Raw genomic sequence first — 19,731 nt, forward strand, 5'->3', positions numbered from 1 at the left:
TGCAGACTTTCAGTTTCAAAATTAGGAAAACATATTTAGGAAGTTATTGTTTCTTACCTGGGGTATAGTCTTTTAAAAAATGACTGTTTTTCATTCATTTTCACGGGCAAAATTAGGCTTGCGAGGCTGCAAAATGCTGATATTTATTTCGTTATTCTTAAGCAAGAATTTTTTTGCCGCGAAGGTACGTTTGGTTACGCAAATTCCGGCTTCTTAGTTGACGCCAGGTCTCCTTGCACAAGGTTGCGTCTGCCATGACACGAGTTGTGTCATTTCCGGATGTTAGCGGCAAAAAAAAATCATTTTGCGTTGTGCGTCATACTTGGAGCCAAATAATTTAATTATTTAAACCCCACTTCCGATATGCCTCTTGCCTTTTTCTATGCTCAGAGGGCTATGTTGTTTGCATTTTTTTCGCTTTCCTGAAACTGCCATATAAGGAAATTGATCATTTTGCTTTATATGTTGTTGTTTTTTTTACATTTGCAAGATGTCTCAATCTGATCCTGTCTCAGAAATCACTGTTGGATCCCTGCTGCCTGATAACAGTTCTACCAAAGATAAGTGTGTCTGTTGTAAGTTAGCGGAGAGTATATCTCCAACTGTAGTATGTAACAGTTGTCATGATAAGCTTTTACATGCAGAGAATGTATCCATCAGTACTAGTACAATGCCGGTTGTTCCTTCAACATCTAATGTACATGATATCCCTATGAATCTAAAAGATTTTATTGCTGATGTGGTTCAGAAGGCTTTGTCTGCTATTCCGCCTACTAATAAACGTAAAAGGTCTTTTAAAACTTCTCATAAAGTTGATGAAATTTCAAATGACCGACAATATACTGAATTATCCTCCTCTGATGAGTATCTATCTGATTCAGAAGATCCTACCTCAGATATTGACACTGACAAATCTACTTATCTCTTTAAGATGGAGTATATTCGTTCCTTGTTAAAAGAGGTGTTGATTACTTTGGATATTGAGGAAACTAGTCCTCTTGATACTAAAACTAGTAAAAGTTTAAATTCTGTTTTTAAACCTCCTGTGGTTACTCCAGAGATTTTTCCAGTTCCTGGGGCTATTTCTGATAAGATTTCAAAGGAATGGAATAGGCCTGGTACTTCTTTTATTCCTTCTTCTAGGTTTAAAAAGTTGTATAATTTGCCAGCAGTCAGATTGGAGTTGTAGGAAAAAATCCCCAAAGTTGATGGGGCTATTTCTACTCTGGCCAAATGTACTACTATCCCTATGGAAGATAGTACTTCCTTTAAAGATCCTTTAGATAGGAAACTTAAATCTTCTCAGGCTTGCCATTTCTATGGCTGATGTTGCAGCTGCATCAACTTTCTGGTTGGAAAGCTTAGTGCAACAGGAAACAGATCCTGATTTGTCTAGCATTGTTTGCTTGCTTCAACATGCTAATCATTTTATCTGTGATGCTATTTTTGATATCATCAAAATTTATGTTAAATCTATGTCTTTAGCTATTTTATCTAGAAGAACTTTGTGGCTCAAGTATTGGAATGCTGACATGGTATCTATGTCTAGATTACTATCTGTTTTTTTCCAAGGTAACAATTTATTTGGTTCTCAGTTGGATTCAATTATTTCAACTGTCACTGGGAGGAAGGGAGTTTTTTTTTACCTCAGGATAAAAGATCTAAGGGTAAATCTAAAGCTTCTAATCGTTTTTGTTTTTTTTCAACAGAATATGGAACAGAAACCAAATCCTCTCCCCAAAGAATCTGGTCCCAATTGGAAACCTTCTTCAAGTTGGAATAAATCCAAGCCTTTTAAGAAACCAAAGCCAGCCCCCAAGTCTGCATGATGGTATGGCCCTCATTCCATCTCAGCTGGTGGGGGGCAGATTAAAATTTTTCCAAGACATTTGGGCAGATTCTGTCCAAAATCATTGGATTCAGAGTATTGTCTCTCAAGGGTACTGAGGATTCAGAGTAAGACCTCCTGTGAGAAGATTTTCTCTCACGCGTTACAGCAAATCCAGTGAAGGCCCAGGCTTTTCTGAAGTGTGTTTCAGATCTAGAGCTTTCAGGGGTAATCATACCAGTTCCGTTTCAGGAACAGGGTCTGGGGTTCTATTCAAATCTATTCATTGTCCCAAAGAAAGAAAATTCATTCAGGCCAATTCTGGACCTGAACATTTTGAATCGTTTTGTAAGGGTGCCAACTTTAAAAATGGTGACTATAAGGACTATTCTGCCTTTTGTTGAGCAAAGTCATTACATGTCCACGATAGACTTACAGGGTGCATATCTTCATATTCCGATTCATCCAGATCACTATCGTTTCTGAGATTCTCTTTTCTAGAAAATCATTACCATTTTGTTGCTCTTCCATTTGGCCTAGCGACAGCTCCAATAATTTTTTCAAAGGTTCTCTGTGCCCTACTCTCTGTAATCAGAGAACAAGGTATTGCGATGTTTCCTTATTTGGACGATATCTTGGTACTAGCTCAGTCTTTACGTTCTGCAGAATCTCACACAAATCAACTAGTGTTGTTTCTTCAAAGACATGGTTGGAGGATCAATTTACCAAAAAGGTTCCTTGATTCCTCAGACAAGGGTCACCTTTTAGGTTTCCAGATAGATTCATTATCCATGACTCTGTCTCTAACAGACAAGAGACGAATAAAATTAGTTTCAGCTTGTCAGAACCTTCAGTTTCAATCATTCCTTTCAGTGGCTATGTGCATGGAAGTTTTAGGTCTCATGACTGCAGCATCGGACATGATCCCCTTTGCTCGTTTTCATATGAGACCTCTCCAGCTTTGGATGCTGAAACAATGGTGCAGTGATTATACAAAGATATTACAGTTAATATCCTTAAATCCCAATGTTGGATTCTCTCTGACTTGGTGGTTAGATCACCAACGTATAGTTTAAGGGGACACTTTTGTTCATCCAACCTGGACTGTAATCACAACAGATGCAAGTCTTTCAGGTTGGGGAGCTGTCTGGGGATTCTGAGAGCACAAGGGGTTTGGAAACCTCAAGAGGCGAGGTTACCAATCAATATTTCAGAACTCAGAGAGACAATATCACAACTGTGGCATATGTCAATCATCAGGGTGGGACTCATAGTCCCCTAGCTATGAAAGAAGTATCTCAGATACTTTCTTGGGCGGAATCCAGCTCTGGTCTAATTTCTGCAATACATATCCCAGGTGTAGACAATTGGGAAGTGGATTATCTCAGCCTTCAGACTTTACATCTGGGGGAGTGGTCTCTCCATCCAGATGTGTTTTGTTTGGATTCCAGAAATAGATCTGATGGCTTCCCATCTAAACAAGAAACTTCGCAGGTACTTGTCCAGGTCCAGGGATCCTCAGGCGGAGTCAGTGGATGCATTAGCAGTTCCTTGGTTTTACCAACGTGTTTATATCTTCCCGCCTCTAGTTCTTCTTCCAAGAGTGATCTCCAAGATCATCATGGAACAATCATTTGTGTTTCTGGTAGCACCAGCATGGCCTCACAGGTTCTGGTATGCGGATCTTGTCCGGATGTCCAGTTGCCAACCTTGGCCACTTCCTTTAAGACAAGACCTTCTGTCTCTAGGACTGTTTTTCCATCAGGATCTCAAATCGTTAAATTTGAAGGTATGGAGATTGAACACCTAGTGCTTAGTCATAGAGGTTTCTCTGACTCAGTGATTAATACTATGTTACAGGCTCATAAATCTGTTTCTAGGAAGATTTATTATCAAGTTTGGAAGACTTATATTTCATGGTGTTCTTCTCATAAATTATCATGGCATTCTTTTAGAAACACAACATTAATAGGGAAATTGTTGTTCCCTCTTTGTGTCCTAATCATTAGAATTCTTTGGAGAGATCCTTACATTCTCTGGATGTTGTAAGAGCTTTGAAATATTATGTTGAAGCTACTAAAGATTTCAGGAAGACTTCTAGTCTATTTGTTGTCTTTTCTGGTCCTAGGAAAGGTCAGAAAGCTTTTGCAATTTCCTTGGCATCCTGGTTAAAGCTTTTGATTCATCAGGCTTATTTAGAGTCGGGTCTGGCCCCGCCTCAGAGAATCACAGCTCATTTTACTAGATCAGTTTCCACTTTGTGGGCTTTTAAGAATGAATCTTCAGTTGATAAGATTTGCAAAGCAGCAACTTGGTCTTCTTTGCATACATTTACTAAATTCTACCGTTTTGATGTATTTGCCTCTTCGGAAGCAGCTTTTGGTAGAAAGGTTCTTCAGGCAACTGTTTCAGTTTGATTCCTCTGCTTATGTTTTAAGTTTTTTTTCTTTTCAATTATGAGGAAAACTTATTTTTTGGATGTGGATTTAATTTTTTCAGCAGAAAATGGATGTTTTTATTTTTATCCCTCTCTCTCTAGTGACTCTTCTGTGGAGTTCCACATCTTGGGTATTACTATCCCATATGTCGCTAGCTCATGGACTCCTGCCAATTACATGAAAGAAAACATAATTTATGTAAGAACTTTCCTGATAAATTCATTTCTTTCATATTGGCAACAGTCCATGAGACCCACCCTTTTTATGGTGGTTATGTTTTTTTGTATAAAGCACAATTATATTTCCAGTTCCTTTTTTTTATGCTTTTTACTCATTTTTCTATCACCCCACTACTTGGCTATTCGTTAAACTGAATTGTGGGTGTAGTGAGGGGTGTATTTATAGGCATTTTGAGGTTTGGGAAACTTTGCCCCTCCTGGTAGGATTGTATATCCCATACATCACTAGCTCATGGACCCTTGCCAATATGAAAGAAATGAATTTATCAGGTAAGTTCTTACATAAATAGTTTTTTGCTCCTTGACTTCTACGGGGGCATACATTATTAATAACTTTTTATTTTCAACTTGTAATATGAGCACAACCTTATGCGCACAAAAAGCTTACTTCTAATGCAGTTAACGCTCAAGCGGGAGCATTAAATAGAGCTCCACTTGTGTGTGCATATAAAATGAAATAGAAATATAAATACATACAAACGTATACAGATGTGGTTGACAGTATTGGTACCCTTGTATTTTAAGAGAGAAACACAAAATGTCAGACTGGAGTTTGCCAAAATGCATGTTGACAGGCGACAGTTCTTCGGGGAGATTGTCCTCTAGGCAGACAAAACAAAAGTAGAGCTTTTTAGCAAATCACATGAACTCCATATTTACATAGGGAAAAAGAAGGTTTTAAAGAAAAGAACACCATCCCTACTGTGAAACATGGAGGAGTCTCAGTGATGTTTTGGCATTGCTTTGTTGCCTCTGGCACTGGGTGCTTAGATTCTGTGCAGGGCACAATGAAATCAGAAGTCTATCAAGGCTTTCTGTAGGGAAACGTACTGCCCAGTGTCAGAAAACTGTGTCTCAGTTGCAAATCATGGGTGACATTTTCATCTGTATAATTGAGTCAGACATACCATGAGTACGTCTTCATCTGTATTATGAAGTGAGCCAAGCATACCATGAGGATATCTTCATCTGTATAATGAAGTGAGTCACACATACCATGATGACTTCTTCATCTGTTTAATGAAGAGATTCAGACATACCATGAGGACTTCTTCATCTGTATAAGGAAGTGAGTCAGACATAGCATGAGGACTTCTTTATCTGTATAATGAAGTGAGTCAGACATACTATGAGAACTTATTTAATCTTTATCTGTATAGTGAAGTGAATATAGACATACTATGATGACATTTTCATCTATATAATGAAGTGAGTCAGACATACCATGAGGACGTCTTCATCTGTATAAGGAAGTGAGTCAGACATAGCATGAGGACTTCTTTATCTGTATAATGAAGTGAGTCAGACATACTATGAGAACTTATTTAATCTTTATCTGTATAGTGAAGTGAATATAGACATACTATGATGACATTTTCATCTATATAATGAAGTGAGTCAGACATACCATGAGGACGTCTTCATCTGTATAATGAAGAGAGACAGACATACCATGAGGAGGTCTTCATCTGTATAATGAAGTGTCAGACATACTATGACTTTTTCATCTGTATAATGCATTTTGACAAATGTGTTTATATAAAAAATGTATGGAATACATTATTTGAAATGTAATACATAGCTCTGCAAATGTGATCTGCTATGAGACTCTAATTCTATAACATTTAACGAAGCTCCAGAGTGTAATTGTGTTGGAATCTCACATAATTAATACATCAAAATATTGTCTGAGGATTTCAATGCATTAATCATGTTAGCCTCTTCTACAGAGCTTCAGTTTTAATTACACAGTAAAATTATTTCATACAGGAACAGGAATGTAGCTCATTGCTATGCCAGGCTTATATATATAGAAAATTATTGGTCTGAATAACCATAAGTGTTTGGCTGTAGTGCATTGTACAGCAGTATGTCACAGTGAAGTGGTTACAGACATTTTATTGGCATATATCTTTTTAAAACCTAGAAAATGTTAAAACATAAAGATTATTTGAATGCAAGAGTTTAAGAGAATATTATACTCACAAAATGCTTTTAATTTTTTTTATAATTTATGCAGGTCATAGGTCACTGCATCCTGTCCTCTCTGCCATCACAGAGATGATCAGATGATGTACATAGGGAGCAGGGCTTTTCCATTGCTTGTGTCATATTAAATTCTGTCAGCATTGCAGCATCTCTGCCCACAAATGGAGACGGACAGGTTTCCAGACTGGGGACCTTTTCAATCCTCAGTATAATAATTGGGGTCCTTACTGTTTATTTCATAGAGTCTTGACTCTATACTGCTCCAATATCTAAGCTATTTTTTTCTTCTAAAAATCCCTATAAAAATGATTAATGTATTTTAACGGCTAAGGTCAATAACATTTTGCATACTACCCACGTGTCAACACGGAACATACTTTCAATCATTTGCTTCTGGAGAAAGAGACAAAAATAAAGGCAAAAATTAGCAAATCCCCCCCCCAAAAAACAGACTCTCCTTATAACTAAACATAAGCATCGAATTGAGTCGCTCTATTGATGCCAATAAATCGGCATTTTTAAAATGATGTGCAGCACAAGTAACTTAGTCCTGCAGCACGTGCTTTCACTGATACTACTTTTGTGTGAGTAATATTATTTTTTGCTTCCCCCCTCCAGACAAATTCTCTGGATCCCCCATACTAATCTGCATTTCTTCCACAGAAGCACTTTATTAATATTGAATCCAAACGTATAGTGTATGTACATTTTAAATCAAGAGGTTACCATCACATTTTATTAAAAAAAATATAAAAATACTGAATTCTATGCCTATTGCTTTAAAATGATGTTTTAAGAAATTAAAGCAATTCAGTTAACTATATGCAAGCAATTAAACAATATTCTGTAGCGGTAATATCTTCTTAAAGCTTGGAAATATTTTTCTGAATTTGCATTTTCATGTAAAACAGTATCATTCACAGGGTATTCACATAACACACTGCAATTTCTTTCAGAATTTGGAGTGTCCCAGATTAGCTATTGAAACCTATTGGTGACTTGCGCATGAATAACTTGATAACGGCTAATTGGAACTCTCTTCAGTGCACTAAAGAATATTCATATTTAACTGAAAATGGCCAGTTCAGCTTTATTGTATAAGTCATTCCCAGTGGTCCTGAAACTGAGAAAGAATGTTCTTCATGAGATATGCCAATTGCCTTAATCCTTTCCCATTTATTCACGGTTGCAATTATACGAACAAATGAAATACTGTTAAACTCCCCTGAGTGACAGACTTCTCTCAGCTGATAAAACAATATTTGTGAAGCTTAATTAAATGAAAATTCTAATAAAGGACTGAATCTATTACACTTGGTTTTATTTTGCAAATTAATGTATATTTTATTTTCTATTTCTTTTAGGATATGATTTAATTAAACACACTTTTTGTATTTAAATACATAAAACTGTTAGCTGCTCAAATATATTCACAAAATTTTAGAAAACGAAATAGTAGGCTAGGAAACAATTTGCTTAAAAATGATGTTGATTTGTTGATACTGTGTTTGGATCACAATATCAATAACCCTCGTAATTATGTTGTATACAATAAAAAAACATAATCTATATCACGGTTATAGGTAGATGTCTGTTTTTGTTTTGTTTGTTTTTTTAATTGAAACGGTAGAAAGCTCCCCCTGGTAATTTGTCCTTCAATTTGAATGTTTCATAGAATTAATGTTAGAATTTCATTATTGAAAGTTAACATATCAATACCAAACAAATTAAAATATTTTCATTTGACATTCGATCAGCATTTAAAAAACGTAGTGCCAGATTATATATCTGATGGTATTTTGGTACTATATATATATATATATATATATATATATATATATATATATATACATATATATATATATATATACATATATATATATATATATACAGGGAGTGCAGAATTATTAGGCAAGTTGTATTTTTGAGGATTAATTTTATTATTGAACAACAACCATGTTCTCAATGAACCCAAAAAACTCATTAATATCAAAGCTGAATAGTTTTGGAAGTAGTTTTTAGTTTGTTTTTAGTTATAGCTATTTTAGGGGGATATCTGTGTGTGCAGGTGACTATTACTGTGCATAATTATTAGGCAACTTAACAAAAAACAAATATATACCCATTTCAATTATTTATTTTTACCAGTGAAACCAATATAACATCTCAACATTCACAAATATACATTTCTGACATTCAAAAACAAAAACAAAAAAAAATCAGTGACCAATATAGCCACCTTTCTTTGCAAGGACACTCAAAAGCCTGCCATCCATGGATTCTGTCAGTGTTTTGATCTGTTCACCATCAACATTGCGTGCAGCAGCAATCACAGCCTCCCAGACACTGTTCAGAGAGGTGTACTGTTTTCCCTCCTTGTAAATCTCACATTTGATGATGGACCACAGGTTCTCAATGGGGTTCAGATCAGGTGAACAAGGAGGCCATGTCATTAGATTTTCTTCTTTTATACCCTTTCTTGCCAGCCACGCTGTGGAGTACTTGGACGCGTGTGATGGAGCATTGTCCTGCATGAAAATCATGTTTTTCTTGAAGGATGCAGACTTCTTCCTGTACCACTGCTTGAAGAAGGTGTCTTCCAGAAACTGGCAGTAGGACTGGGAGTTGAGCTTGACTCCATCCTCAACCCGAAAAGGCCCCACAAGCTCATCTTTGATGATACCAGCCCAAACCAGTACTCCACCTCCACCTTGCTGGCGTCTGAGTCGGACTGGAGTTCTCTGCCCTTTACCAATCCAGCCACGGGCCCATCCATCTGGCCCATCAAGACTCACTCTCATTTCATCAGTCCATAAAACCTTAGAAAAATCAGTCTTGAGATATTTCTTGGCCCAGTCTTGACGTTTCAGCTTGTGTGTCTTGTTCAGTGGTGGTCGTCTTTCAGCCTTTCTTACCTTGGCCATGTCTCTGAGTATTGCACACCTTGTGCTTTTGGGCACTCCAGTGATGTTGCAGCTCTGAAATATGGCCAAACTGGTGGCAAGTGGCATCTTGGCAGCTGCACGCTTGACTTTTCTCAGTTCATGGGCAGTTATTTTTGCGCCTTGGTTTTTCCACACGCTTCTTACGACCCTGTTGACTATTTTGAATGAAACGCTTGATTGTTCGATGATCACGCTTCAGAAGCTTTGCAATTTTAAGAGTGCTGCATCCCTCTGCAAGATATCTCACTATTTTTGACTTTTCTGAGCCTGTCAAGTCCTTCTTTTGACCCATTTTGCCAAAGGAAAGGAAGTTGCCTAATAATTATGCACACCTGATATAGGGTGTTGATGTCATTAGACCACACCCCTTCTCATTACAGAGATGCACATCACCTAATATGCTTAATTGGTAGTAGGCTTTCGAGCCTATACAGCTTGGAGTAAGACAACATGCATAAAGAGGATGATGTGGTCAAAATACTCATTTGCCTAATAATTCTGCACTCCCTGTATACCTGTGTATATATAGTTATATATATATATATATATATATATATAGGTTCAGAGGTTTTTATATATATATATATATATATATATATATATATATAGGTTCAGAGGTTTTTATATATATATATATATATATATATATATGAATATATATTTAAAAATAGCAGAACATTGTTATGCAAAATATTTACAGAAAATACACTCTATAACAATTAAATATGATTGTTGCATACATATGCTCTTGCATGTTTTCATGGGGCCAATTTACCAAAGTGCGAGTGGACATGATATGATGTAGCCGCACATCGATAAATGCCGCCACACATCAATAAATGCTGACGCTGCAGATTTGCGGCCAATCGCAGGGGGTGTCAATCAGCACGATCATCGGGTGGATTGAAGACCGCAGCCTCAGAGGCATCGGACAAGTTATGGAGCAGCGGTCTTTAGGCTGCTGCTTTATAACTACTGTTTCCGGCGAGCCTGAAGGCTCACGTGGAAACAGGGTCATCAAGCTCCCTTCGGAGCTTGATAATTCGGCCCCTATGTCTGTAAATACATATATACACATATAGATACATAAATACATCTCTATACATACAGTGGGGAAAAAAAGTATTTAGTCAGCCACCAATTGTGCAAGTTCTCCAACTTAAGAAGATGAGAGAGGCCTGTAATTGTCATCATAGGTATACCTCAACTATGAGAGACAAAATGTGGAAACAAATCCAGACAATCACATTGTCTGATTTGGAAATAATTTATTTGCAAATTATGGTGGAAAATAAGTATTTGGTCAATATCAAAAGTTCATCTCAATACTTTGTTATATATCCTTTGTTGGCAATGACAGAGGTCAAACATTTTCTGTAAGTCTTCACAAGGTTGTCACACACTGTTTCTGGTATGTTGGCCCATTCCTGCATGCAGATCTCCTCTAAAGCAGTGATGTTTTGGGGCTGTCGCTGGGCAACACAGACTTTCAACTCCCTCCAAAGGTTTTCTATGGGGTTGAGATCTGGAGACTGGCTAGGCCACTCCAGGACCTTGAAATGCTTCTTACGAAGCCACTCCTTCATTGCCCAGGCAGTGTGTTTGGGATCATTGTCATGCTGAAAGACCCAGCCACGTTTCATCTTCAATGCCCTTGCTGATAGAAGGAGGTTTGCACTCAAAATCTCACGATACATGGCCCAATTCATTCTTTCATGTACACGGATCAGTCGTCCTGTTCTCTTTGCAGAGAAACAGCCCCAAAGCATGATTTTGCCACCCCCATGCTTCACAGTGGGTATGGTGTTCTCTGGTTGCAACTCAGCATTCTCTCTCCTCCAAACACGATAAGTTGTGTTTCTACCAATCAGTTCTACTTTGGTTTCATCTGACCATATGACATTCTCCCAATCCACTTCTGGATCATCCAAATGCTCTCTAGCATACTTCAGACGGGCCTGGACATGTACTGGCTTAAGCAGGGGGACACGTCTGGCACTGCAGGATCTGAGTCCCTGGCAGCATAGTGTGTTACTGATGGTAGCCTTTGTTACGTTGGTCCCAGCTCTCTGCAGGTCATTCACTAGGTCCCCCGTGTGGTTCTGGGATGTTTGCTCACCGTTCTTGTGATCATTTTGACCCCACGGGGTAAGATCTTGCGTAGAGATCGAGGGAAATTATCAGTGGACTTGTATGTCTTCCATTTTCTAATTATTGCTCCCACAGTTGATTTCTTTACACCAAGCTGCTTGCTTATTGCAGATTCAGTCTTCCCAGCCTGGTGCAAGTCTACAATTTTGTTTCTGGTGTCCTTCGACAGTTCTTTGGTCTTCACCAAAGTGGAGTTTGGAGTGTGACTGTTTGAGGTTGTGGACAGGTGTCTTTTATACTGATAACAAGTTCAAACAGGTGCCATTAATACAGGTAATGAGTGGAGGACAGAGGAGCCTCTTAAAGAAGAAGATACAGGTCTGTGAGAGCCAGAAATCTTGCTTGTTTGTAGGTGACCAAAATACTTATTTTCCACCATAATTTGAAAAGAAATTCTTTCCAAATCAGACAATGTGATTGTCTGGATTTGTTTCCACATTTTGTCTCTCATAGTTGAGGTATACCTATGATGAAAATTACAGGCCTCTCTCATCTTCTTAAGTGGGAGAACTTGCACAATTGGTGGCTGACTAAATACTTTTTTTCCCCACTGTATATAGAAATATATATACATACATATACATCTTTAGACATGTATTTGTATGTATCTCTATGTTAAAGCCCTTTGCCTGCTTTTTTTGTCTTTTTTTGTCTAACACCTGAGATATCTTTGAGCCCTTACAAAAAATGTTGTGCATATTTTTTTTACATGTTTTATTAGATGGTGTTATTATAAGTGTAAGTTTAATTTGTAATGTATTATTGATGTGTTTTGTGACACTTTTGTGTTTCACAAAACCACAGCTCTGCGGACATGCTAGCCGACAAGCGTTAAAGGGACAGTAAACACCAGAATTTTTGTTGTTTAAAAATGTAGATAATCCCTTTATTACCCATTCCCCACTTTTTACCTCTGTGATTACCTTGTATCTAAGCCTCTGCAAACTGCCCCCTTATTTCAGTTCTTTTGACAAACATGCATTTTTAGCCAATCAGTGCTGGCTCCTAGGAGCTTCACGTGCCTGAGCTCAATGTTATCTATGTGAAACACATGAACTAACGCCCTCTAGTGGGAAAAAACCTTTCAAAATGGTTTCAGATTAGAGGTGGCCTTCAAGGTCTAAGAAACTAGCATATTAACCTCCTAGGTTTAGCTTTCAACTAAGAATACCAAGAGAACAAAGCAAAATTGGTAATAAAAGTAAATTGGAAAGTTGTTTAAAATTACATTCCCTATTTAAATCATGAAAGTTTTTTTACTTGACTGTCCCTTTAACTTGAATGGTGCTCAAGCGATCACGTTTACTTTCAACTCATAATACCAGCACAATTTAACCTGCGTTCAATCACGAAAACCCGATATCGCTTGCGCACAAATGTTTGAGCTCCACTTGTAATCCGGCCCTTAAATGGGATATTAACCACCACTTTTTTGTGTACAAATTGTGCTTGCCTCATGTTCTCTAGACTAGCCAAAAAACAAATTCTGTAACCTAGGATTTCTTCAAAATACTGCAGATTTGTTTCAATGTCATTGGAACTCATCTAAATTTACCAACAAATTCAAAATTATTTGTTTGTCCATTTACCCTTCCCAATGAATGCATTTTTTTTTTTATCCAGAACTTTAAGGCTGTAAAAAGTACATTAAAATATTCACCTCTGCTTGATTTGCTAGTGTTATTTTTTCAGCTGAAGGAAGCAAATTTGTGCAGATATAGCTTTTTATACTCTATTATAAGGAATTTGCATAATTATTCAGAGTTGCACAGAAGGCGGAAACTCCTCTGCAATAGCAAAAAAGATAAACACTTTTTAGAAAATATCAGTACAGCAATTTCGTAAGATTGATAATTATAGTAGTTAGAAATATTGGTTAACGAACTGAATTTAGTTATGAACACTACTAAATTGAGTTAATTTAATCAAATAATTTTAGAACTGATATGAACAAACTTTTTGGTTCATTTCAGCAGAATAAAATTACAATTTCACTGCTGCGTCTGCGGTTCATTTTATTTATAATTAAATTACTGTAATTTTTCTTTCTAGTATTCATACAAATCGTTGGTTGTTTTTAGCACAGCATCAGGAGATTTTGTGCTTCCCATATGTTATTTCTAATTTTTAATTCTATACAACTTGTACTTTTAAATTATATTATTTACTAATCCCCAGTGCTGTGGGGTAAAAAAAGTACCTAGAATTTAAGAAAAAGCAACCAATTTTTAAATTGACAAAAAATAATGCTCTTATTTCACAGTACTAAAATAAATTTATAAATAATTTATTGCTGTTGATAAAAAATAAATAAAAAAAATCACCTTAAAATAATACCAAACTCTATTGTTATACATTTGTATTTCAAAAAATGTGAATGGCATCTCTTGGCAATAATTATAATAATCTGCCTCCAGCGACAATTCTTTTTCTTTCAATACATAAATTCATTTGCCCCACAGCCAATTTTATGCCACACATATAAATTAATTGCTTGTGAAAAATGAATACATCAACCGACACAAAATAAATTATTATGCCCACTCAGAAAATAATTATTCTGCCCCTACAGAAAAAAATATTTATTTTCACACTCAAAATGAAATATTTTCTACCCAGTTAACATTCCCTGTATGTGTCTCATGTCAAGACTCATTATGTTCTTTTGTTTTATTGTATCTTTTCCTTAATCTTGTCTCCTGTGTGTAAGTCGTTTGTGTCTTATTTATCTTTGTCTGCAATTCCTATGAATAGGGCTTCTATATTGCCACTTTAAGGGGGGATATAAATGAAAAATGCATATGTCAGGGTTAACAGCCCCTGAACATGTATTTTTCATAAATGCCCGCCCTTAAAGAGGCAAGATGACAACCCTACCTTTAACATAAAGACATTTCTCTAGTTTTGTGTGTTTCTCCCCCTTTCCTTAGTCTGTGTTTCACCCTTCTCATGTTATCATTTCTTTTGTCTTTTACACCTTTACTTGTTGTTTTCCAGAAACTTTAATGTTGTTTATATGTTTTTTTCTAAACGAGTGTGATTAACCACAGAGTTAGGCTACAGTGCAGCCTTTGGAGTCTATGGAGAATATATACTAGCCACACGATCCACATGCACAGAGATAGGTGTTTGGTGGGGATGATAACATAGCTTTATAAATACACTTATGTTCATTTAACATAGGCTTTGGTTTAGCAGCTTAATATTTCAGTTTTATGTCCATTTTATAAAAAAAAACAAAAAAATGCCTACTAAAAATGCTTCCTTATATAGGTGGTAGAATGGAGATCCTGGCAGGTATTATCTTAATTTAATGGGACAGGAGCAGTGCTATGGAAGCCTGTTTATGGGTGTATACGTTTAGAGATAGATAGATTTTTTATGGGCTAAATCGATTGCTTTATTTGGGCATTTTATTCATATTTATGCTGACAATTCACATTTATAAACGTGGGGAACGTTTATTAAACGGCAGGCACTATGTTAGACACCTTTTCCATGCAGGGCATGCAGATGCATGTGTGAGGATCTGAAATTTGCTGGAAAAGTTTCTAGAAGGCGTCAATTGGTATCGTATTCCCCTCTGGGCTTGATTAGGTCTCAGCAAAGACTATAGCTGGGACTGTATAGGGGTTAAAGCTCTGAAATTTGGTGTGCAATACTCTTAATGCTTTAAGACACTGTGGTGAAATTTTGGTAATTTTTGAACAATTCCTTCATACTTTTTCACATATTCAGTAATAAAATGTTTTCTGTTTAAAATTTAAAGAGACAGTAACGGTTTTGTTTTAAAACGTTTTTTGTGCTTTGTTGACAAGTTTAAGCCTGTTTAACATGTCTGTGCCTTCGGATAAGCTATGTTCTATATGTATGAAAGCCAATGTGTCTCCCCATTTAAATTTATGTGATAATTGTGCCATAGCGTCCAAACAAAGTAAGGACAGTACTGCCACAGATAATGAAATTGCCCAAGATGATTCCTCAGATGAGGGGAGTAAACATGATACTACATCATCTCCTACTGTGTCTACACCAGTTTTGCCTACACAGGAGGCCCCTAGTACATCTAGCGCGCCAATGCTTATTACCATGCAACAATTAACGGCTGTAATGGATAACTCCATAGCAAATATTTTATCCAAAATGCCTACTTATCAGAGAAAGCGCGATTGCTCTGTTTTAAACACTGAAGAGCAGGAGGGCGCTGATGATAATTGTTCTGTCATACCCTCACACCAATCTGAAGGGGCCATGAGGGAGGTTTTGTCAGATGGGGAAATTTCAGATTCAGGAAAAATTTCTCAACAAGCTGAACCTGATGTTGTGACATTTAAATTCAAATTAGAACATCTCCGTGCACTGCTTAAGGAGGTGTTATCTACTCTGGATGATTGTGACAACTTGGTCATTCCAGAGAAATTATGCAAGATGGACAAGTTCCTAGAGGTTCCGGTGCACCCCGACGCTTTTCCTATACCCAAGCGGGTGGCGGACATAGTGAATAAGGATTGGGAAAAGCCCGGCATACCTTTTGTTCCCCCCCTATATTTAAGAAATTATTTCCTATGGTCGACCCCAGAAAGGACTTATGGCAGACAGTCCCTAAGGTCGAGGGGGCAGTTTCTACTCTAAACAAACGCACTACTAATCCTATCGAGGATAGTTGTGCTTTCAAAGATCCTATGGATAAAAAATTGGAGGGTTTGCTTAAAAAGATTTTTGTACAGCAAGGTTACCTTCTACAACCCATTTCGTGCATTGTTCCTGTCACTACAGCAGCGTGGTTCTGGTTCGAGGAACTAGAAAACTCGCTTAGTAGAGAGACTCCATATGAGGAGGTTATGGACAGAGTTCACGCACTTAAGTTGGCTAACTCTTTTATTTTAGATGCCGCTTTGCAATTAGCTAGATTAGCGGCGAAAAATTCAGGGTTTGCTATCGTGGCGCGCAGAGCGCTTTGGCTAAAGTCTTGGTCAGCGGATGTGTCATCCAAGACAAAATTGCTTAACATCCCTTTCAAAGGTAAAACTCTATTTGGACCAGAATTGAAAGAGATTATTTCAGACATCACTGGGGGAAAGGGCCACGCCCTTCCACAAGATAGGCCTTTCAAGACCAAGAATAAGTCTAATTTTCGTTCCTTTCGCAATTTCAGGAATGGACCAGCCTCTAATTCTGCATCCTCTAAGCAAGAGGGTAATGCCTCACAACCCAAACCAGCCTGGAAACCGATGCAAGGCTGGAACAAGGGTAAGCAGGCCAAGAAGCCTGCCGCTGCTAACAAAACAGCATGAAGGAGTAGCCCCCGATCCGGGACCGGATCTAGTGGGGGGCAGACTCTCTCTCTTTGCTCAGGCTTGGGCAAGAGATGTTCAGGATCCCTGGGCGCTAGAAATAGTTTCTCAGGGTTATCTCCTGGAATTCAGGGAACTACCCCCAAGGGGAAGGTTCCACATGTCTCACTTATCCTCAAACCAAATAAAGAGACAGGCGTTCTTACATTGTGTAGAAGACCTGTTAAAGATGGGAGTGATACATCCAGTTCCAATAAAGGAACAAGGAATGGGATTTTATTCCAATCTGTTCGTAGTTCCCAAAAAAGAGGGAACTTTCAGACCAATTTTGGATTTGAAGATCCTAAACAAATTTCTCAGGGTACCATCGTTCAAGATGGAAACCATTCGAACGATTCTACCCACTATCCAGGAAAGTCAATTTATGACTACCATGGATCTAAAGGATGCATACCTACATATTCCTATCCACAAAGAACATCATCAGTTCCTAAGGTTCGCTTTTCTGGACAAGCATTACCAGTTTGTGGCCCTCCCATTCGGGTTAGCCACTGCTCCAAGGATTTTCACAAAGGTACTAGGGTCCCTTCTAGCGGTTCTAAGACCGAGGGGCATTGCAGTAGTACCTTACTTGGACGACATTCTAATACAAGCGTCGTCCCTGTCAAAAGCATACAGACATCGTTCTGGCCTTTCTCAGATCACACGGATGGAAGGTGAACATAGAAAAAAGTTCTCTGTCTCCGTCGACAAGAGTTTCCTTCTTGGGAACAATAATAGATTCCTTAGAAATGAGGATTTTTCTGACAGAGGTCAGAAAGTCAAAACTTCTAAGCACTTTTCAAGTTCTTCATTCTGTTCCTCGTCCTTCCATAGCACAGTGCAGTAGGGTTGATGGTTGATGGTTGCAGCAATGGACATAGTTCCTTTTGCACGAATTCATCTAAGACCATTACAACTGTGCATGCTTAAACAGTGGAATGGGGACTATACAGACTTGTCTCCAATGATTCAAGTAGATCAGAAGACCAGAGATTCACTCCGTTGGTGGCTGACCCTGGACCATCTATCCCAGGGAATGAGCTTCCGCAGACCAGAGTGGGTCATTGTCACGACCGACGCCAGTCTAGTGGGCTGGGGCACGGTCTGGGAATCCCTGAAAGCTCAGGGTCTATGGTTTTGGGAAGAGTCTCTTCTCCCGATAAACATTCTGGAACTGAGAGCGATATTCAATGCTCTCAGGACTTGGCCTCAACTAGCAAAGGCCAGATTCATAAGATTCCAATCAGACAACATGACGACCGTTGCGTATATCAATCATCAGGGGGGAACAAGGAGTTCCCTGGCGATGAAAGAAGTGACCAAAATAATTCAATGGGCAGAGGATCACTCCTGCCACCTGTCTGCGATCCACATCCCAGGTGTGGAAAACTGGGAGGCGGATTATCTGAGTCGTCAGACATTCCATCCGGGGGAGTGGGAACTCCACCCGGAGATCTTTGCCCAAATAACTCAATTATGGGGCATTCCAGACATGGATCTGATGGCGTCTCGTCAGAACTTCAAGGTTCCTTGCTACGGGTCCAGATCCAGGGATCCCAAGGCGACTCTAGTAGATGCACTAGTAGCCCCTTGGACTTTCAACCTCGCTTATGTATTTCCACCGTTTCCTCTCATTCCCAGGCTGGTAGCCAGGATCAATCAGGAGAGGGCCTCGGTGATCTTGATAGCTCCTGCGTGGCCACTCAGGACTTGGTATGCAGACCTGGTGAATATGTCATCGGTTCCACCATGGAAGCTACCTTTGAGACAGGACCTTCTTGTTCAGGGTCCATTCGAACATCCAAATCTGGTTTCCCTCCAGCTGACGGCTTGGAGATTGAACGCTTGATTCTATCGAAGCGTGGGTTTTCAGATTCCGTGATAGATACTCTGGTTCAGGCCAGAAAACCGGTAACTAGAAAGATTTACCATAAGATATGGAAAAGATATATCTGTTGGTGTGAATCCAAAGGATTCCCATGGAATAAGATAAAAATTCCTAGGATTCTCTCCATTCTACAAGAAGGTTTGGAGAAAGGATTATCTGCAAGTTCTTTCAGTTCTTCAAGGGGTTCCGTTTGAACCTTTACATTCCATAGATATTAAGTTACTATCTTGGAAAGTTTTGTTTTTGGTTGCTATTTCTTCTGCTAGAAGAGTTTCTGAGTTATCTGCTCTGCAGTGTTCTCCGCCCTATCTGGTGTTCCATGCAGATAAGGTGGTTTTGCGTACTAAGCCTGGTTTTCTTCCAAAGGTTGTTTCTAACAAAAATATTAACCAGGAGATAGTTGTACCTTCTTTGTGTCCGAATCCAGTTTCAAAGAAGGAACGTTTGTTACACAATTTGGACGTAGTCAGTGCTCTAAAATTCTATTTAGAGGCTACAAAAGATTTCAGACAAACATCTTCTTTGTTTGTTGTTTATTCTGGTAAAAGGAGAGGTCAAAAAGCGACTTCTACCTCTCTTTCCTTTTGGCTGAAAAGCATCATCCGATTGGCTTACGAGACTGCCGGATGGCAGCCTCCCGAACGAATCACAGCTCACTCTACTAGGGCTGTGGCTTCCACATGGGCCTTCAAGAACGAGGCTTCTGTTGACCAGATATGTAAGGCAGCGACTTGGTCTTCACTGCACACTTTTGCCAAATTTTACAAATTTGATAAAGTAACAATATTAAAATAAATTAAAACTTCTAAGCACTAAAAATACCTGCACACATCAAAATAAGATTGCACTCTGGAGGCAATCTAAATGAGAACCCAAATGATAAAAACAGAGATAGATGTGGCGCTAAAGGCAGCACG

The 19,731-nt window shown here is 38.3% G+C and overlaps 1 protein-coding gene across 1 annotated transcript in view; it reads left to right on the forward strand.

Moving 5' to 3' along the window:
• The window catches only part of DPP6 (dipeptidyl peptidase like 6), a 1,272,214-nt gene that overhangs the window by 1,201,303 nt on the left and 51,180 nt on the right, over window positions 1-19,731 (forward strand). The window lies entirely within an intron of this gene.

This window comes from Bombina bombina, chromosome 5 (assembly GCF_027579735.1).
Source record: "Bombina bombina isolate aBomBom1 chromosome 5, aBomBom1.pri, whole genome shotgun sequence".
NCBI lineage: Eukaryota > Metazoa > Chordata > Amphibia > Anura > Bombinatoridae > Bombina > Bombina bombina.